Source organism: Gavia stellata, chromosome 4 (genome assembly GCF_030936135.1).
Source record: "Gavia stellata isolate bGavSte3 chromosome 4, bGavSte3.hap2, whole genome shotgun sequence".
NCBI lineage: Eukaryota > Metazoa > Chordata > Aves > Gaviiformes > Gaviidae > Gavia > Gavia stellata.
This window is the reverse complement of record NC_082597.1, coordinates 80679587-80701659: the sequence shown is the minus strand read 5'-3', so window position 1 is coordinate 80701659 and position 22073 is coordinate 80679587.

Here is a 22073-nt window from a genome sequence, read left to right as displayed (position 1 = left end):
GGAGATTGATTTATCTGTTTGGAACAGCCACCATTCTTTACAGCCACAATTCTGCTCGTTGGAAATCCCCCCTGAATTTTCCTGAATTTTTGGGGGAAAAAAACAGTAGTGCTGTTTCCAAGAACTAGTGCCACTTTCTGTAGTATCCTCATGCCCTCTGAGTAACACAGAACTTCCTCCTCCATAAGAAAAAGTCAGTCGCTCATTCTCACAGCAATCCTGTGGTCCAGTCCAAAAGCTAATTGCTTTCTTAGTGATGGCAGTGAGCCTGGAGGAGTTCTTCTTCCTTTTTTTTTCACTTATTAAGAGATCATTTAATGCTCTTGTTCACCTTGAGAAGGAGTCCAGCTCCAAGAATGAATGCTGTCAGGCAAAGCTAATCCTGAAGCTGATCAAAATTATGTCAAATTTAGGATCAATAGCAACCACACTCATTTATCATTTGTACTGTGATAGGAGTCACATCCAAATGAGTTAGGTTACAGATCTCACCACCTCTCAGGCCAGCCACTGCAAAAACACAACATGAAAATTATTTTTTTTCCTCTCTGAGGAGCTTAGAATCTTCATCTCTAAGGGACCTTAAAATAACTGTGAAGGGCCAAAGATGGTCAACAAGGCAAAATTCTCACATCAGTTGGGTTTGGGACTGCTAAGGGGCTAAGGATGATACAAAACAACCGAGAAACCGAAGAAGCTGTTGCCATGACTTCGGCTTCAGGTTGGCCAAGGGACCAGCTCATCTCGCACCACGTCCAGTAGAACCTTGGGGTCTTGAGCACTGCCACCTCAAAACCCAGACTCAGCCCCTTACCTCCTAGGGTCTCAGCTGGGGCAGGGTGGAAGAGAGACAGTCCTAATGAAGAAACCGTTATACCTTCATCCCTGCGGTTCCAGGCTGTACAGGTCCAAGATTCCGGTTTTGCTTTTTTCTCTAATTTTATGTGAAACCAAAGCCCAGGAAACCAGAGTTATTTCAGGAGAACTTACCGACAGCTTCCCCATGGACCCTACAAATTTAGAGACCACTACCTCTTTCTGTGAGTGCCTATTAAGGGAAATCGTTGGCTCATGCAATCATCATGTAGGAAGAATTAAAGCCCCATTCCCCACAGATGGAGAGGGCAGAACATTACTCATGATGCTACACATCCAGGATAGTGACCTACCTAACACTGACTGCTTGCCTGTGTACGCTTTCCTTTGCTGCAATCTCACAGCGCACGTCACAAGAGTACAGGTGTTTTCTCCCCGTGTCCTGGCCAAACTCCAACAATTACATTCCCTCTACCTAAAGTCCCTCTGCAGATTCAGCCAAGCACAATCATTAGGTCTCCTTTGCCGAAGTGTTCTCCTGTGCAGTGTAAAGCAGCTGCCATACTTCGCACCAGAAGCAGCTGCATTTAAGTGCACGGAAACCAAATTGCCTTACAGGAGCGTGATTGTCCATAAAGCGGAATCAGATCCTTCAAAGCAAGAGGAGATTTTGAAATGCAAGACTTTGAGATTTGCATCCCTTCCACCGTGCTCCATCCCCACTCAACGTACCAGAATGGCTCGATGAATGCTGAACCCAGGCAGGTTGAGCTGCCAGCTGGGTCAGGGCCAGGGCCAGGAAGCAGGAGGGATAAGGCCAGGATGGAGAGCTAGCAAGGGCTGGGCCCTCCACAGATGGGGACAGAGATTTTTAGGTCTGAGCCGGCATGGGTGGGAGGAGGAGCCATGCACAGAATCCAGCCTGGGAGCCTGGGTACCGGGAGAGACGGCAGCAGCTACTGGGAGCCAAGCTTGCTAAAGGTGATTTTTTTAACAGCCAGCTCAGGAAACTGCTATGATTTTAACAGCCAATTCTACAAAACGGACCTGAAGTGCCTTTAGCACAGCCCTAGCCCTAACAGCATCCGAGCTGTCCCTGAAGCCTCCCCTGACCCTGCTCTGCATTTAAAATGAATTCCATGGAGCATTATCATCTGGACAAAGCGGAACAGAATTAGATTTAGGAGAGAGCAACTAAGGTGACTGCTCAGGGCCCGAAACTGGAGGGGAGCCCCACTAATCCACATTAGACAGCAGCAAAAGTCAGCCCCTCCAAGGGGGGCAGGCAAGAAGCGACCAAGCCCTGCCTTTGCCCTGTGCCCCCAGAGTTTAATGCCGGCTGTGCGGCGAGAGAAGCGGGGCTAGGTCAACATAAGCGGGAGAGGCGAGGAACAAAGACCCCACACAGGATAACAGTGAGGTGACTTAAACATTTACAGGCTGACTGCAAGTGGGGGGTGAGGAGAAGTCAAGTTTTGTGCAAGAAGGCAGTAAATTTCCTGGTCAAATCTGTACATCGTGTTTCCCAGAATTAAAGCTGCTATTTTCAAAGCTGCCCAGACTGGTATACAGGGCAGCGTCTCGGCAATTGCAATCTGGTGCTGAGGGGCTGGTTTCTACGTTTGCAGGCGCCGCAGACAGTGTCAGCCTAAATTCAGTGTGAGTGACTCTGATTGAACGAAACCAGTTTTCAAAACCTCACAGCATCATAGCACACCCGTGTGCTCCCAGGCACATCCCACCAGACCTTTCTGGAGAAAAAAAGCTGTTCCAAGTAAAAAAAGCCACCAGAGAGGGGGAGAGGGGCATGGTGACTGCCTAGCTGACTAAGGTCGATGCTCCACCAAACGGCACCTCTCTATAGAGACGTGGAAGAAGCCCCGTCGCAAAACAAGCTCCGGGATTGCAGCGAGAGAGGAGAGCATTGAGAGCTGTGAGCAAAAGTGAAGACATCCTGGTTTCAGTTCTAGCCACAAGAACTGGGTGAACCTGAACCTGACCCAAATTACATGAAGATATTTGCATCACAATGAAAACACGTATCTGCGGCTGGTGTCCTGCCTCCCCCACCCCACTCCCTTCCCTGGTTTTCTGGAAGAAAGATTTCTATAGCGCAAGGTTTTTGCTCAACACACCGCTTCCTCATTTGTCCCCGGCTACTTCTCCATCCAGGGCAGCAGGGGCTCAGCCCAAGCCCACAGGTCCAGGATCCCAGCCCCGAGAGCAAAGGAAGGACTCCAGCACCCTACTTCCACCATCCCTGCAAGCGCGTGGGGAGGGGAAACTAAGGATGAAACTACTTCTCTTTGCACCTAGCCAGCAATGTGAACTGGCCACCCGATGAAGGAGAGCGTGAACTGCCTGCAGGCAAAGGGCATCATCCCTTGTGCACCCAGGCTGGCTCCGAGCCGGAGGCATGGCTGTGACAGGATCACTGGTTAACCCCAAAACGGCTTCCCAGGAAGTTCGGCACCTTGTTCAGAACAGCTTGTAAATGCACCAGCCACCTCCCGGCTTCTTCCCTCCCTCCAGACAATCTTCTGGTCCTGCTAATTTGTTACTTCCTATGTAAAAGCCTTTTCTTCCTGCATTCTCCCCTCTCTCCAGAAAAGGCTCCTGGGTTAGGTTTCCCAAACCCAGTCTCCTGGGTTCCCTTGGCATGCAGTTACTTCTGCATCCTTCAAGGACTTGTCATCAGGACTTTCTGGGGGGGAAAAAAAAGTAACTACATTATGTTGCTTTTCCACATATAACACTTCACCCCCTTGCCCCCACTGAAGAGAGAAAGGAAATACTCAGAAATATGCTCAGCTAGCTGTGTTTTCAGCAGTATATGAAACAAAACTCTCCCGCAAACCTTATCTCAGCAAATGTACATTCATTGTGAAACTTCAGTTTCAAGAGAAAGATTTCCTTGCTAAGAGGGAAATGAAGTGGAAGCTGAAATGAAGTGTCGTGCCAGCCGTGCTGCTCGCAGGCGTCTACGGTCCTCACATGGCATGTCTCGGTACCCTGTGCAAGCGATGGCTGGAAGGATGTTAAAAGTGACGGCGTGCTACAGGGTGACTGCTTCCAGGGGTGGACTTTGAGCTGGTGTAAGCCAGCACGGCTCCTGTCGGTTACATGGGCCTGGCTGATTTACACCACCGCACGGGTGGTCTTCACTGCTGTCTGCTGCCCTAGCGCGGCAGGGACAGCGATCCCAAGCCTCTCAACGATGCTTTTGCGGCAGTCGCTGTCTAGCACTGCTACCTCATTTTCTGTGGAAAATAGCAAGTGTTTTTCCCACCAGGAGGGTGACTGGACTGCAGGGTGAAATGCGCCTGCTGCCCCTGCGGAGCCCGGCATGCAGGGAGCATCTTCGGAGGAAAGCCAGGTCCTGTGGGCAGAGCAGAAGAAAAGTGAGACATAACAACAGCTGGTTCTCTTTGCTTTCCTGCTTCCAGGTGTGGCAGTGGTGGAGTTACTAAATCAGACTACACCACATCTCCGAGACATGTGCTTGTATCCCCCTTTCTGACACACCCTACCGCATGCAGAGGCTTCTTGCTGGTAAGAAAGAAGGACAAACAGGCTGTAGGTAAAACACCAGCCTAGGGCAGGTGAGACTGGCCCTCAAAGCCTTGTCCAGCAACACCCTTTTTCCACAGCCTAGAAAATAACCTACAGGCAACAAGTCTTTGGCCCTTAGAGCAGGTCCCACACCGCTGTGGCAGGTGCCTGCCTTCCCCATCGCCATACATGGCCACAAAGCATCACTGAATGGAGGTCACGCACAGAACATGATATATGGAGACACCTTAAATGTCTACACAGCTCTTGATGCGGGTTTCACAGCCCCACACACACTTGAAGACCCATGACATTAGGCCATACATGCCAAGTGCAGGTATGTACCTCCTGCCCCAGCCTCCCTGCCCAGTCGTCTTCTACAGTCACACTTCAGCATTAACACTGGACCACGAGAAGGAAAGAGGACGTCTCGTCCTAGGCAGGGCTGATGGGACCAACCCGGGCAGCCGTGGGGAGGCCAGGCTGCAGGACATGCTCTGACCATGGCGAGGGAAGGGAATGATCCTGCTCTCTGGACCAGGCAGTACTGCAGGCAACTGGCTCCCAATCGCCTGGGGCAAATGGTTATGTTTTGTTGTACTTCAGTGTTACACATAAAGACCTCAAAGGACTATCATGAGGATGAGCACATGAAGCGAAGCAATGCCTGTTGCAAAATCACAGCAAGTGAATGCCTCAGGCACCAAAAAGGTCTGATCTGTCTGTCACTACTGATGTGCCTGTCTCTCACCATCACGAGCTAACACCAAGAGATTCAGTTACTGCTGCGATTGACCTTCTTGCATATCCTCTGCATCGGTGCCTGCTCGACGCTGCCCCGTGTAACGCTGCCACAGCCCACTGTGCACTGGCAGAGAGGCGTGGGAGCCCATCAGCGCTGATGCCCAGATGGGGAAGCAAGCGGGCATAAATTGGGAAACGAGAGCAACCCTTCCTGTGTTGTTGTGTTTCTGCTTGTGCAAAGAGGAGGAAATGTTTGTAAAGCCCATACCCCAGAATGACTTGCCCCTGACTGCAGGAGGTCCTGCCAAACCTCCCGGGAGGACCTTCTGCCTGTGCACATGCAGTGCAAGGGTCACCTCTGCTGCCTTTGCTGGGTACCATCTATCTCGAAAAAGGACACAGACAGTTTTTAACTGCATGCCAACACGGACAGTGGATTGCAGTGGTTTGCTCTCTTGGCTTTTGCACAAACAGCAAAACAACCCATCCTGGTGGCATAGCCACCAGTTTCACGGGCTTTGCTGACCGACATTCCCACAGCATTTGCTCCTTCCGCTCTTCTTTCAAGGAAACTATAACGCAGGGTAGATTTCTTACAGGGCTTGGCACGGACTGTTGGACATACGGTCTCAGTAAAGGTTTTGAAAAATAACTTCCAGTGAGTCACAGCCACATGACTTTGCCTAGTCTCCCATCCCCACCCCAGTGTCATCCTCCAGCCTTTTGTGCCACAGTGTCAGGGCAAGTCATCTCCCAGGCCACAAGAAACGTCTAAAGAAACCATAGTGGTGGTGACGGCAGCTATTTCCTAGCTCAGGAAGCACAAACTCATGGGCTTTCTTCATGGTAAACAGCTGCTTCCTCACTTGTACTGAAGAAAAGTCTGTCCAAAGCTTTTCTTCTTAACTTCTGTAGCAAAAACAAAATGAAAAACAGAGACAAATGTGTGAGGCTGCCTTTGATTTTCTGCAGTGGCAGCAACCAACCAGGGGGGGAAAAAAAAAAGAAAAACTAGAAAAAACAGTCTTGGACTATACCGTTCGCCTAGGCAGAGAAGAATGCTGGAGGTGGTATATGCCAGGATGACATCAGGGGAGTGATGCAACTGATGTGTGGCCAGGAATCCTGCGTAGCAGGGAGCTATGCAGCATGTATATAGAGAAGGGTGTATATTTTTATACATAAAATCTGCTGTTCGGATTACATACACCCAAGCTGACGAGCGCAGATGGTAAGCTGCATACTTTGCCTATGTGTCTCAGCTAGGTGGAGCAGGGAACTCTGCCTATCAGAGGTCACCCAACACTTTTCCACGAGAAGAACGTGTTTCAGTTTGCGTTCAACTTTGCCAAATTTCAGCTGTTTGGGCTGGATTTTTTCCACGCATGCTGTCGGCCCCAGGCTAAGTGGTTTTTGAGAAAGCTTCAGCAAAATGGTTCAGTCGCTCCTCAGCACAAGGCTAGGGGAAAAACACATTTTGCCCCAGTTACAGACTCTACATTTGAAAAGAGCTGCTTGGGGGATCCTGTAATGGCTCCGCACACTGGAAAAGGAATATGGCATGTGCGCAGTCAAAACCGGGCCTCCTGCTGCCCCTGTGTGATTTTGTCCAAATCAGCCACGTTATAAGCTTCCCAGAAACCTCAGTCTGTGCAGGCTCGGGGGAGACTTTTTAGGGTTTGAAAACTCCACCTGCGTGCTTCATCCATGTGCCTGGACCATGACAGAAAGACAGGGTAAGTCTCATTTCAATCAGGAGATGGGGGGAAAGGATGGACAAACTATGAGGGGACTGTCTTCCCCAGCTCTGGGGTCTCCAAAAGCTTCTAGCTCACAAAAGGTCAGTTGCTGCCAACCAGCCATTGCTAGAGAAGCAATACCTCCAAGCCCACTAACCTCCTTCCTACTCGTATGCTTAGCCTCTGCTTTTGTCAAGCATTGTGCAGCACATCTTCCATTAACGGTGGTCAACCGTTGCTACAAGAACACAAAAGGAATGGGGCTATTCCTTAAGAGTACATGTCCCTCTGGAACGAGAACCGGTTCTTTGAGTCTCACCTCCGCTGATATCAAAACCTACTGGGGTGTAGGTTTCCTTCAAGGGATTACTCCAGAGAGAGGCTAGCCCAGAGAAACCCACCCCGAGGGCTCTGGAAAACTTGCTGATGAATCAGCCTCAGACTCGGGAAGGTCCTTCACGTAACACAAACCCACAAATGGTTCGCCTTGGGGAGTTTGGTTTCTCTTTCGCTTTTTCTAATTTAAGAACGTTAACTGTATATCCAAGAAATCCTAAGCAGAAAGTGAAGGTGACAAAGCCAAGCCTGCAACAGTTAAGAAATCCAGAATGAAAATGAGCTTGTGCTCGACCACCTTTCCTATGCACTTTTAAAAAATGTGTTTTCATGTGATGTGATCAGGTATCAACATCATGAAATATTGCTTACGCTGCTCTGGATATTTATCGCAAGCAAACAGAAGTTAAGCCAAACTGCACCGATAAGCCCCTATCCAAGTAAGTACGCCTACTAATTCAATGGGACTATCCTCACAAGTGACCACTGAGTTTCACAATCCAGCCCAAAATACCTATACTTTAGTAAGTAAATAGATAGGAAGAGTAATTAGTGTAAAGAGCTGAGCCAGGCGCAAACTCCCATTACCTTGACAAAGAAACACCTAATTTATACAAAAACATCGTGGTAAGAGCAGGAAATATCCCATCAACTGATATAAATCACTCACTATCTCATCCTCTGGCCCTAATCCCATTCAAAATTAGAAGAATGCTCTAATCAGAACCTGCAAGAAGAAGGGAGGAGGTAAAGGATAATGAGATGGTTTTATGAGGAGAAATACATTGGCACAGAAACATGTTACAAATCTGAGATGAAGTAAAAAAAAGAAAAAAGCTGGAATACCTTCTGGTAGCACATACATTCATTTTTCTAAAGAATTAATAAAATTGTCAGAAGGCATGAAGCAGCAGGCACTGGAAGTACAGCTGATGCTCCTGTGCACTTGCCGAACGCTGTGCAAGAAAGAATTGATGTGAGCATCTTAAAGACCAGCCTTCTACCGAGTCTTTGAAAACTGCTTTTTTGCTTAATCCTCCTTCAGACAGGTTTCCCCGTCCAACATGACTGGAACAATATAAGTCAAGCCCTCTACTTTAAAAATCCATTAATTGGTAAAGAAAGGAGGAAAACATGTGCTATTGATCATGTAATTTATGTGTTATGATATCCCGGTGGGCTGACATGTTTGGTGGTGACCTTAGCCTTTGAAACGGTGGATTATATCCTATAAATCTGCCTCTAGGAGTAGTGGACGTTTTATAGAGAAAATCTTTCTATTAATACGCCACAGCTTATGACTGCTGAATGTATTTTTGGTCCAACCTCGAAAGAGGAAAAAATGGGAGGGCTTCTGCAATTTTCTATCTAAAACAACAAGCCAAAATCCCTCAGTGGCATTTCTGCAGATGTTCCAGGCAGAGAAAATTTGGCCATTTTATCTTCACTCGAATTAAAGGCAGCGAGCATCTGGATTCCTTTCTGGAAGAAAAGATTTACACATTTGCCGCTATGAAAGGCGCGTAAGGTGGAGAAGGCTGTGTGTTTTATATATCCAAGTGAGACGCTGTTTTTCTCTGACAGAAAAATACCTCCGTTTTTCCTGTCCAGTTAACCGTTTCTCTGGCCATGGCACTGCTGTTATCTACACTTCCCTGCCTTTTGGGAACATCTGGATAACCGTTGCCAGCGTGTGGCATTAAATAATATCAGAATAACAAATCTCCTACAAACGGGTCCAATCCTCTGCAACATTTCAGGCTAGTTTCCTGCAGAAATGAGCCTTATGCAACCATACAGCATGTGGGTGGGTCCGTCTGTCTCCGGTTATCTGCCCTTCCCCTTCGCCCTCCCAGGAGCTTTTCAACTGCTTAGGAAATTTCCATCAAATGTGACAGAGGAGCAGTTGTATCCAAGTTAGTACGAAGCCTCGCACTTTGTGCAAGAGGGTGGCAAAGGACAGAAAAGAGACTTTAATGATGCCGATAGTGATGGACACAATAAAATAGCAAAAAAACACCTCACCCCTAATTAGACATCAGAGACTCTACACGACAGAGGGCAAGCAGGTTTATTTCCACCTATAGCAGAACAGTGGGACATTTCTATTTTTATTTTTAATGTAAGGGAACCCACAGTGAATGTTTTGATGGCCACAGGGACAGATCAAGGAAAAAAAAAAAAAAATCATCGACACTGTGTGTTGCTCCTTCTGCAATGCCTGCACGGTTATCTAAGAAGCAACCATCTTTTTACTCTTCATTCCGTCCTCGCCTCGACTAATTTTGTTCTTTAATTATGACTCCTGGCAACCTTCAGTACAAATGAGGATTTTCCTCCTTTAGGTAATGCATGTTCTTGGCTCTGAGGAGGAGGCTTGTCTGTCAAAACATTAGCTGCCTCTTTTATATGTTAAGTATTAATTCTATTTATCTTCGAATTATTTTCAAATACTGGAGGCATTCTTCCCTGTATTGGAATGCAACAAGTGCTTAATTTCAGGTTTTCATGTTATTCTTGCTCAGATAGGAGGCCAAAACCAAGTAATTAAATTCTCATTTAAACCCCATTTCCTGAAATACACCTATTCTCTTACCACACACAGCCTCTTTACTAGCCCCATGCTCTTTCACAGGAGGCAGGAGCCTGCAGCCCATGGGGACAGGTACAGCCCACAACTTCATTTCAGATGGCCTGTAACCGCATTATTATTATTCCACCGTTTACGGGGTAACACTAAGGCATGTGTTAATGTGCGGCAGACCAAAGGTGCTCAAAAGACTTATTTGTCCCTCAGCAAGGAAAGAATTTCTCGTCCCTGATGTAAAGGAAGGAGTTAATGGCTTACCACCGCCTAACGCAGAGGTCCTTCTCCCATGCTAGGTATCCCCAGTGACAGTCTTTACCCACGCACGCATCTGGAGCCATCGCAGGTCTATGCTTCCAGCAGAAAGAAAATGAAGGGTTAAATCTGGAGTGACCCAAGGAAAACCGAGAGACAAAGGTAGTTTGTGTGCTCTGTGCATTCAGGGCCAAAATCAGTACTAGTATCCTGGCAGTGTAGGTCCACGCTGACCTGCGTGCTAGCCCTCCACTGCCTCCGACGGCTATTGGCATTATTCTTCTCTTCTACCAAGGGCTTCTCCGCGTGAGCCAAAGAAAGGGAGCTGCAACATCTCTCACTGACAAAGGCATCGCTCCTCTATAAACCGAACGAAACCACCACCTGCTTTCGTTCTGCCAAAGGAAGAGGTGGCGGAGGGAACGTCGTCGCGACCAACCTGCTCTAAACTCCCACAGAGGCCACGGAAGATGCGACTTCAATGCTTTGAGCTACCCAGGACCCCAAATCCTAAAAATGCATTTAAGGCACTGCAAGATGCAGGCAAAACTGAGGCAAGAGGCACAGAAACAGAGCCCTGTATCCACAGCAACACAAGCACATGAGAAGTCAAGAACTCCAGCGTGCCACTTTTTCAAGGCTCCAGCAAAGCTCTCCCCAGAACCAAGAACGGGTGCCTGAAGAGCAAAACGCATTTCAGAAACACTTTCCTACACTCTTTGGAGGGGAAGGCCTCCATGCGTCCCGCCTTGTGCCACCTTCCCGTTTTCCCAAGGGACAGCCTGCCCTGCCGGGCGCCTGAGCAAGGAGCGCAGCACCACGGTGATGAATCCGTGTTTTCCATTGCGAGGAGGAGCATGACTCACAGTCCCCGTCATGACCCAGTGCCTGGTGGTATCCAAAGCAAACACAGCTAGCGAGGCTTTTCAACAAACAATCAACAATCTCCTGCTAGCTGCAACGGTCCACCCCATGAAACACAGCAGTTGAAGGTTTTTTTTCTCACTTTGTCCCTCGCCTTTGCCTTCCCCCATTCATTCTCAAAGAGGACAGTCATGAGCAAAGTCTGCCACGTATAACCTCACCTTCCCACCCAAGCTAAGCCTGGAAGAGTCTGTGGAGGCCTCAGCAACATCCTTCTTGGTTTTCATCACGTGTCCCAATGCCTGTTGGACAATGCTGCTAAGAATATTCAGAAGGAAACTAAATCCACACCTCCTTCAGGAAACTGCTTTGATTTTAGTAACCCCATCTCCCCTTTAGAAGTGGGGAGGGAAACAGCTTTGCACAGGGACCATGGTGAGCGATATGGGAGCTCCCTGCTGTGCCAAAGAGGAGACTTAGAGCCTGAGCTCCAGCATCTGGACCACGTTCACAGCCACCAGTTTCATTCTGTAGCCTGGCAGGCTCCATTGTCACTTGTCCTGGGTGACCTGGGAGGAAGAGGAGGAGGAGAGCAGGCAGCGACAGTCCTCTGGGCTGCAACACCAGGGATGGGAGCCAGCCGAGTTCAGCATCCTCAGGCATCATGGGGAAGGCCACTAACACACCACCTTCATCCTCGATGTGAGAGGACTTCAGGTCCTTGCCTCACCCCCACCAGCTCACCCACATGCCCAGCGGCCCACTGCACATACAGGTTGCAGACAGCTAGTGTTTGCAAGGAATCTGGGTATGATTTTGCACAACTTGCAATGAGTTTTTAATCTCTTTTGATACCCTCTTCAAGGGTAGCAACTGGCTTTGCAGAATCTGCCCGTAAGGAGTGGGTATGAAACTGCTTCATTCTGGCCATCAAATAGCAATCATAGGTTAACGACTTTCAGTTTATTCCCTGCGGTACCTGGTTCAGATTTGTGAAAGCAGGAAAACTTGCTAATATGTTTTCGGATTAAATGGACCTTTTCTTCTCTTAATGTATGTGCCTAAAAATAACAGGAGTTGCACAGTCATGTCAAGAGATTAAATTACCCTGAAGTCTGCAGAGGGATTACAGCTGTCTGAAAACAATACGTATATACTTATTCAGCAATGGTGTGCTTAGTCAAGACAAATTTGAGTGGTCATGAAGACTGCTTTGTTTCTCTATTAGTCCAGTGCTTGTGAAACGCTGCATAAAAACACAGTAGTGTGAACCGCCTGACATCCACGAACAAGTCTGTTTTAGCAACCGCCCTGTACAAAGCAAACCCAAAAATCAGTAAAGCCACCTGGCAGGTTCCAGGTTTCACTTTCCACAGGGCTGTCGTATGCAGCAAAGTGTACGATACACAGCCGTATACATCCGTACCCAAACCTGCCTGCAAGTTTACAATATAGAGCCATGTTTTCAGTAATTTATGATCCTATCAAACTAAATAATAGAGTGACGCTTTCCCTGCCCGAGTGTCTGAATTCTCATTCTTTGCCCCTCTAGGAGTATTTGAAATGTCTGAACCAGGTACCTAGACATTCACGTTAATTTGTAAGGGGAATTGCATGCCTACAGTGGCAGCCGCAAAGCCCAAATACAGGGAGGATAAAGCTGCCTGACCCCAGCAAAAGAGAAATCCTCATGAGAAAGGTATGCCTGTCACCCTGCCTGCTTCAGCATTTAGGCCTGTAGAAAGACATCTCCTTGCCGGCAAGCAGCCAGCCCTGTGTGCTCTCTTTGAGGAGAAGGCCAGCAGTGGCAACACCCTACGAGTCTCCAATAGCTGGGCGCGGATAACGTGCCTACCTGGTCCAGCACCTCCCAGGAGTGACATAGAGGGATACCTACAGGAGGGCCTCATGGAAGCAAGTCAGCCACGCTTGGTACTTCTGGGCAGACCTTGACACCTCAGCACCCTCACACGTAAAGTAGGTACTGATGAACTTGAGGCACCTTCAGAGATGGGTGACAGATGACCCAGAGTTTTAAGGGCAGACATTTGGGATTTAGGCACTTAACACGACAAGTCAGGCTCTGGCTCCCAGTCTCTAGTAGATTTACCTGCAGTGGTGGTGTCACCTACCTCCCAGCCAGAGGCAACCACTCAGGTGCAGGGGGGACACGTGCCAGATCCTCGGGAGTGACAGGGACTAACCCTGAATATTAGCACAAACCGCCAGCAAGAGCGGTTTTGGATTCAGAGGCCAGTTGCAGGTTGGATGAAAAGCGTAGAGAAAATAAGGACATATTGCAGAGAATAAAAAGACGTACTGGACGAGGAAAAAGGACTAAGAACAAAAGGTGGCAGAAGGGTAATACAAAGACATCTGAGCATTTGCAGAACTCGGTGCTTCTCTGGAATGACTCAGCCCTGCCCAGTAAGCTCTCTGTAACACAGACAAAACCTACGCAACACGCCACCCCATCCCACGCTGGAGGCAGATTAGCTGGGACTGGAAACTCTGCCTTTACCTGAGCTCCAGATCAGCTCAGAGGGACAGAAAAAAGATTGAGGGCTTGGTGCCAGGCAGGGCAGCGAGGTCGGCCCTTCCCAAGGACTTCAGGCCAGGAGGAGGTTAACACAGACCAGCTCTGTTATGCCTCCGCTTCATCCCCACTTGTTGCGTATTTTCCATGAGAAGTGGCTGGTGGAGCAGCTGAACCTCCGTCTTGCAAGCCTTCTGCCAGCAGAGTCCCCTCTGCGAAGGGAATTTGCTGCTGCCCGTCTGCAGCCAAAATCTCACCCTATCTGTTGCTACTCATTTGCCCAGAAAAGTTCACTTCAAAGGCAACAGCTGCTCTTCAAAGAGGCAACAAATTGCAGTGAAGTGGAGAATCAGTGGCCTCCCCAGCCTTGGCCAGAGCTCCTGCAAGTCTTTGGAGGGGCCCTGGCCCGGACTGTAGAGATAAGCAAGCCAAATTTTAGGGAAGGGGTGTGGGGGAAGAGGGGCAGGTTGTTTGTAAATTTTCTTAAAGAAGGAAAAACTTTACATCTTCTTTGGAAAAGCCCATTTGTCATTTCTAATCCATTTCAGTGTAGGTTAAAGATGGAGTGTTATCCACCTTTGCTGAGATCCCAGAGAAAATACTGATGGCCATCTGTCAGTTCTGAGCATCCCTGTAAAATTACAGGCATCCAGCCTCTGATGGGGTACTAATGAAAAAGTGAAAACTGCTTTTTTGCCCCTCATCCGACCCAAGAAATGCTGCAAATCTTTGTGGCCGGTGTAAAAGAGCAGAAAACGATGTTCAGATTCTTCAGCATAATCCAGGTGTCCTCAGTTTCTTTTGATCTTTTGAGATTGCCACCCTGGGTTACCATCATGTATTACTGAAGGGTCATACGTGACAATAAATTACCTATTTCCAGACAGAGAGACACTCTGGAAAAATTCCATCATCCTGTGTGCTGTCTTACATGACTGAAAAAGGGTTTGTCATATACAAGAAAACTTTACATTTATCAGGCTTCAAAAGCAAAGCGCTCTTACTCAAAGCAACTATTCACAACACTCATTCAGGGCTTCGTGCAAAACCCACGCAGGACATCCAGGAACCGGGGAAAAAAACCCACCCAGAAGTATCTGGCTGTTCAGTTAAAAGCAGGCTGTTTTGGGAGCAGGACCCGGTTTGCACTCTAAGGTACGGCGGGTCTGTCTTTCACGTGCCCATTTCCCACCTCAGTAGCGCTGCCACCAGTGCATCTTATCCTTCCCAACTCTGAAGTGATGGGGCACTTACTTACAAAGCACCATGACGACACAGCTTCACCCCAAAAAGCGTTTCCTCAAGCACCAGTTCTCTGCTGCATGTTTATTACCTCGCAGTGCTTTCTCTACCAGATATGTTTCATTTACTAGAAAAATGTTTCTCTTTTCTAGACCGGATAGGTTCGTAATACCACCCACCTGAGCACAGCAACTGAGAAGCTTCCAGAATTGCATTCAGCAACATGCCTAACATCTGCCACATGTGGTTTGCTCGCTCGCTCTCATCCTCTTGCCCAGGGAAGGTCTGTGTGTTCGGTGGCTTGTTTCGCTTTGGCGTTTTATTTTATGGTGCTTGTGGACATCTGCTAGAGAAATCAGCACCAGGAAGCATACCTTAAATGGAGAGCAGAAAGAAGTAAGTCTGGGATTCTCCTTGGGAGAATTTCTGCCATTTGGTCTTGGACTGGTCCTCGAGAAAACCTCTGTCTCCTGGATAGACGACCTTACAAGTCCCCCTGGATCTGAAATTTTTTACACTGAGGGTGGTGAGACACTGGCACAGGTTGCCCAGAGAGGTTTCAGATGCCCCATCCCTGGAAATATTCAAGGTCAGGTTGGACGGGGCTCTGAGCAACCTGATCTGGTTGAAGATGTCCCTGCTCATTGCAGGGGGGTTGGACTAGATGACCTTTAAAGTCCCCTCCAACCCAAACCACTCTGTGATTCTGTGATTCTATCTGAAAAGCAGAGGGTTTGAATATGATCCTCAGACTGGAATTCAAATTTTTTATAGCTAGGAGATGTTCAAGCAACCGAGCACCTGGAACATAAAGACAAAAGACATGAACTTCATGCAACTCTCCTGTTCCAAGCCACTGAGATCAGAAACACAGGGCAGGTTACTGTCAGAAGCAGCAGCGATTCCTTAAATCCCATTATATAACGTATACAACATGGTCAGCCAGCAAAGCCCACTGCAACACCCTCGCTATGAATGAGGGACATGCAAACTGCTCCACTGCTGCCTAAGAAAAGAACCCCGAGACCCTCTTTCTTATTTGTGCTGAACAGATTAGCTAAATAAAATACCATCAGCATCGCTGTTTTCAGACCGGAGCCACACCTAAAGGTGAGAGTGACAGGTAGGACGTGATGTGGTGGCACCGAGAGCTATTTCAAATAGGGGCAATACAAATGCAGATTAGACAGGGCAGTAAATGGCATCAGGAGGGAGTGACCTGCAGTAAGCTCTAGAAAGCAGGGGCGTGCCTTTAGGTTAGATTTTAAATGAGCATAGCAGAGGGTTTAACCTGCTACGACGAGGTTAGCTGGGCTTGGAGCCTTCCAAGGACCTGAACTGATCAGGTCTGTCAAGCTTTTCTTTCCACTGGGACCTCAAAGATCTGGAAAGAAAGAGGAAGGCTGAAAGGAAAGAAAGAAGAAGAAAAAAAACAGGCTTCTGTACTTAGCATCTGGGACACTCATCTCAGAACAAGGAGCTCCGAGCTCCAGCTTCCACCCAAAAGACTTCTGGACAACACACAGTGAATCTTTCACTCTTTTTCAGAGGATGGAGCAGCTCACAAGGACAGCAGGACCCAGGCAAGCCAGGAATCCAGCACCCAGAACACTCTCCAGAGAGAAAAGAAACTTTGGTCCCCCCAGGCAGGAGACGTAATTATTGATGTCCACAAAATACCGGGTGCTCTCACCACTCAGTGACTGGTAAAAGGGGAACAGACGGGGAAGGTGAAAGGAAAGGGCATAAAAGGTGGCCGCAGAGCAACAACTTCTTTCAGTGTCTCTTGAAAGAAAGCAAGCGCTTTTGCCACAGAGGTCTGTCGGGAAAGGTACAGTGAGAGCACCTACTACACCGAGCTGCCCAAGACATGCAGGGGGAAGGGCTGTCACACCAGGTGACAGCCAGAGCTTGTACCTTCTCACAGGTCCATCAGCTCAGGGGCCTCTAAGTGGCTGCTGGGCTGCAGTGCCCTCTCCCCTTTATCGTGACCCTACACCATGCACAGACCACAGACCAGGGCAACAGCTGGAGGCAGAGTGACAGCAATCCATGGGGTACACAAGCAAGGCACGGACCTGGCCATGGGACAGGAGCGCTCACAGAAGCTTCTCACTGCAGGTTAGGATTTCCCAGGGATGGCAATGACGAATGCAGGGCCTGCAGCTCCAGAAGCCACTGTTGCACCTTTCTCTGTCTTTGCATCCAGTGCACCAGGTTACTTTCCTACAAAAAAATGAACAACTGTGACTCAGTAGATCTCTCTAGAACACCTCTGTGATGGAGATCCCCTGGCAGACAATGCGGAAACTTCAGGCCATCGGCACTAACCACTATCTCCCTAGCTAAGCAGCTCTCAGGTCATTTGTGGAGCAGATTTCGACGGCCAGAGATATGAGGTGAAAGCTGGGAGGCAGAGCCCTGGGCTGCAGTACCAGAGATTGCCCAGCACCTCCTTGCAAACCTCACCGCTGTAGGATGGACGGCAGTTGTCCCGCACAAGGCTTTAGTTTTTGCTCTACTGCAAAGCACAAGGAAGACGCTACCAGCTCGCAGGCTGCGATTTCATGGTAGTGCTGCCAGCGTGCTCATTCCCACCCACCGTGCTGGTCGGGTTGTTAGTGCAGCCGCGTGTTGAACTAGACCAGAAATAGATCCAGCTTGGGGGGGGGGGGGGGGGGGCGGGGGGGGGGAAATCAACACGCAAACCAACAACAAAGAAAGAAAGGTGGGAAATCTCTGCCAGATCCATTCCCTGATGCAGTTCCTCAAGTAACTTCACCAGCAATGCCAGGGGCAGGAATGAGTGGGCTGGATGAGGAAGGAAGGGGATGCCTAAGCCAGTGTTTGAGCACTGCAGACTCAGCTGTGAAACTACCGCCTCCACTGCTTTCAGCCAGACTGGCAGCTCAGAACTTAAAGGCCGTACGCTCCACGAACAACCGTGGCTCACCCGGCTCCACCTGTTTGCAAACGCTAAGCCCTCTTTTGCATTACTTGCGCTCAGATGAAGATAGCTTTGCTAGACAACAAAATCTATAGATTAACTTTCCCCCAACCCAGAAAGATAAGTACCCACTGATTATCGACCCCAGGTATGGCCCAGGTAGGAGTCAACATCTATCCAACCGCCCGACAGCAGACGCAAGATGCTAAACAGCACTGAGCGAAGAGAGATGGTTTCTGAAGCCATCCTCACTGCAGCACTGCACAGCTGGGAGGAAGAACAGAAGGAGAATAAAAGGCAACTGAAATCAATGAAGTGGATGAAAACACCCTGCTGCCTTGTCCTCCAGTACCAACAAGCCTCTAAGCCTCTCCACGCTTCAGCGCCCAAGGTTCATCCCCTCCTAAAGAAAACAAGCTACTTCACTTACTGCCTTGAGCACTGCAACAAATTCATTCGCTAGCAGTTGCAACCGAAAGACTCCCTACATGCTGGCTTTTTTTAAAAAGAAGGGAAAACGTGAAAGGTCGCTTCTTAGCTTTCCTTGGCAAATGCCTGCGACCCAGGAGGGAATTTCCAAAGCAGGTGAAGCGAAGGCAAGCGAGAAATCCCACTGGCAGCAGACCTCGGCTGCGGCCAGCCGCGCGGCCAGGGCACGGCAGCGGCTCTTCGGGCTGAGCCAGTAGAGGTCTCTCTTCCACTAATCCACTAATAAAAATAAATAAGTATCTACCTATATTTGTCTGTGTGCGCATGTGCCTTCCCTTCCGATCCCCGGGTCCCCGACCAGAATGAAATAAATACAGCAGGAAGCCGGCAGCTCGGATGGGAACAATTTATCACTTCACCCTAGAAGAAAAAAAAAAAAAAAAAGAAGTAAGTTTGTGGTCTGCCAGGTTACGGCGTTGACTCTGGCAGGAAAAATTGGTGGTATGGTCAGTCCCAGACCTCCAGCTTCTCTCCCCAAGGAAAGTGAGGACCACAGCTGCGACCGTGCTTACCGGGGCACGGCCATCTGCTTGCAGAGCTCTTCCAACCTGCCCAGGTGGCGGGGGACAGGGAGCCCTTTCTGCACTTGTAGGTCCCTGGTTTCATTCTGGGTAGAGCCAGTCATGACAGAAAGGCTTTATCAGGCAACGGTTGTTTTTTTGGCCTCCGTGTAAAAGACTGCTCGGTCTTTGTGGGAGTAGCGTCTGGAGCACACAAAATGGGGCATCTGCCCATGACTGGAATCCTTGCATGAAGTCTCAGATGTGAGGCCAAGGATAAAATTGGAATGAAACTAATGTTCCTGCCTGCTGGCTCCTCCAAACAGCTGCAGGCGCAGTGGGACGGCCAGGTATAAAAGCCTGAACTGGCACAGCCTGTCTTTGCGGATAGGGAACGCTAAACCACAAGGTGTGTTGCTCCGCGCTTCCACCCGGAGCCAGCTGGCAGGTGCCGAGGTGCCGAGACGCAGCGGGGCACCCCCCTGCCAGCGCAGCCTGCCGCCAGCACCCGCTCAGGTCAGCTTGGCTTAGCTGGGCCATGAACCCGCCTCTTCTGCTGCAGCAGCACCCAGTACCGGCGTCACCGGCTGCGGCAGCCCACCACGTCATGTCTTAGCTGCAGCTGCAACGTTCCCTTCTCCAAAACCCAGAGCTGGAGACCTCCGCGGGATCGTACAGCACCTCAACGGCAAACAAACCGCTTGTGCCCTTTGCTTGCGGAGAACCTGGGGATTAGCAAGGTTTATTAAGACGGGGAGGGTGCACGCAGACACGCCCAGCTGGGGAACGGGGGGAGTCCAGAGGGGTTACCCCAAACCCCGCTCCGGCAGAGCGTGGGAGCAGCGGGGACGAGGCAGAGCTGTCCCCTCGCCCGTGGCAATGCACAGGGCAACCGCACTCCGCTCATGCACAGCTCCACCCCTGGTTTGGGGCTGGGGGGGCAAAAAAAAAGGCAAAGCAGCTGTATCCGTTTAACTCGAGTGTGTCTCAATTGGAGACAGACCTACCTGAACGCGTGTCTGCTCCTTGTGAAAGACGGCAAGTTTGGTTAGAGCACATCTTGACTGCGGATGAGGCCTTGGGAAGCTGAAGGTGCCCTGCAAAAGGAAAGTCACTCTGGGAATCATGCCGGCTGCGGGACGACATCTCTGTATTTCGCCCTGGTCCTCTCCACCCATCCATTCCTTTGAACCCATCACGCTTCCATACCGCTTCTCCCACGCAGGGAGCTGCAGGCTATAAACCCTGCGAGGCCGGGATGCTGTTCACAGGCTGCAGTGGCAGCTCGGGGCTGGAAGTCAAGCCTGTAACAAGTGGCAAAGGTCCCCATCTACCACAGAGCACCCTGCTACAGGAGACCTGGGAGCAGGTCAGCTCCCGCCTTTGCACCTCAGCAATATTTTTTCATCCCCATTACTAAACCGAGACTTCTGCCTCTCGCTCTCTCCTCCCCGGGAGTCCCAGGGGACGCCCAGGCACCTCGCCACATCTGGGCTGCTGCCCCTGCACCGCCGCAGCCGGGTAGCCGGGAGAAGGCGAGGAGAGAGGAGAGGGGGCAAAGCTCTGCGGCGAGCAGAGCACCTTCACCCGTCATTTATTAGGGCCGGGTTCGCATCGCCAGCCACCTCCTTCGGGGGATTTTTGTAGCTGCTGTCAGTTTTGGTTTGTTTTCTTCGGGCAGAAGCAGATGGAAGAGCGGGTAGTCTGATGCTGGTTTGGGTTTAGGCGGTTGCACTTTTATATGATCATTATATATGATCATCTTTTTATGTGATCGCTATTGATTTTTTGTTATAGGAAAAGAGACATTTGCCTCTATTTTAAGTAAAGTGAACTAGGAATTTATTTTTTTAATTAAAAAAAAAAAAAACAGGGAAGAAAAACACGTTCCCCTCTATTTTTTTGCCCAATTTTGAGTCTTGCCGTGATTGACGTGGGCAAGGCGGGGAGAGGAAAGGCACACCAGCTCCCTGGACGGAGGAGGCGGCCGAGCCTGGGCGAAACATGGCAAACCACAAGTGCAGATACTCCCCGCCCAGTGTGAAAAATGCCTTTTTTCAGCTCAGTAAGTACACAAAACATCGGAGGTGGGGGGAAAAAAAGAAAAATCAGTATTAGAAAAGAACAGAAAGTCTTCAAGTTTTTTCCAGTAAAATCAAAGCAGAAAAGATCTCGTTTGGGGAGAGAGCAAAACACCCCGGACAATATCATCTATTTCACTGCAGATCACACATTTTGTTAAAGCTGTGAACACTCTCTTTCGGTGGGTATTAAAAAAAAAGCAGTGACAAACAGGAGAATAGCAGATTCCTTTTTAAACGCAAAAAAGAAACATCTTAAAATGAAAAGTCGAGAATATCAAAATACCGTAAGAAGACGCTGAAACAAAACACATTGCCATTTCTGAAGTGGAATATTTTCTTTCGCAAATGAAATTCAGCGTCTCCGCAGGTTTTTGGTTTTTTTCTTTCGGCTGAAGCTACTCAGATGTGCAGATGGGTACGGATGTCGGGAAACTTGGTTTTCCAGTTAATTTCCCCGTTTGCGGATGAGCAGGCTAGTTCTACATCTGAAAAGGGGTGGGTGTTAATATTGACTTTAAGGACACATTGTTAGTACTTTCCCTTCCAGACCAACGTCTCTAGTGACAAATGGTCAGACCCACGGCCAAAATATTCCGCCTGAGGAACCGGCCATATCCTTCTCCTCCGGCATGGCAGCAGGCAGCTCCGCGGAGGGGAGAGCAAACCCTTTCTGCCGCAGGCCTGATGGGCTGCCCCGCACGTCCCAGGCCCCGCGGGGCCGTCCCCCTTCCCCGGTGTCACCCCCCGAGCGGGGAGGCCAAGCTCCCGCCCTCGAAGGAACGAGGCGGGAGGAGGTTACCGTCGAACTTTGAAAATGGGCGAAGCGGGGGCTGCGAAGGGAACGCCGGCGGGGCCGCCCGGCTGCCCCCACCCCCGGCACCCACCGCCGGTGGGGCCCCGCAGCCACCCCGGTCCCCTGACAGGCGCCGGTGCCCCCCCGGCCCCATAACCCGCCTCCCTCCCCCGAGGGTGGGCCGGGAGCCCCCGGGGCCGGGCCACGACCCGTCCCCCGTCCCGCTTCCAGCGTGGCAAGCTGTGGCCGCGGGGGCCACGGCCCCCTTCCCCGCGGTGCCCCGCCACCGCCCTGGGCACCCCTTGGGGTCGTGGCCCGCGGTGGGGCGGGGACGGGCCCCAGCCCTGCCCCGCGGCCCCCCGGCCCCGGGCTGCTCCTCACGGCGGCACCGCCCCGCGCAAGGCAGGCGGCTGCGCAGGGGGCGCGCGTGCGCGGGCGGGCAGGTATGTGCGTGCACGCGCGCCCGCGTAAGTGCGTGCGTGCGTGCGTGCGTGCGGTGGGGCGCGCGGGCCAGCAGGGCGTCCGCGCGCCAGCTGCCGGGCGGGGCGGGAGGGGGGGGGAGCGTGGGTGCGCGCGTGCCCCTCCGCGC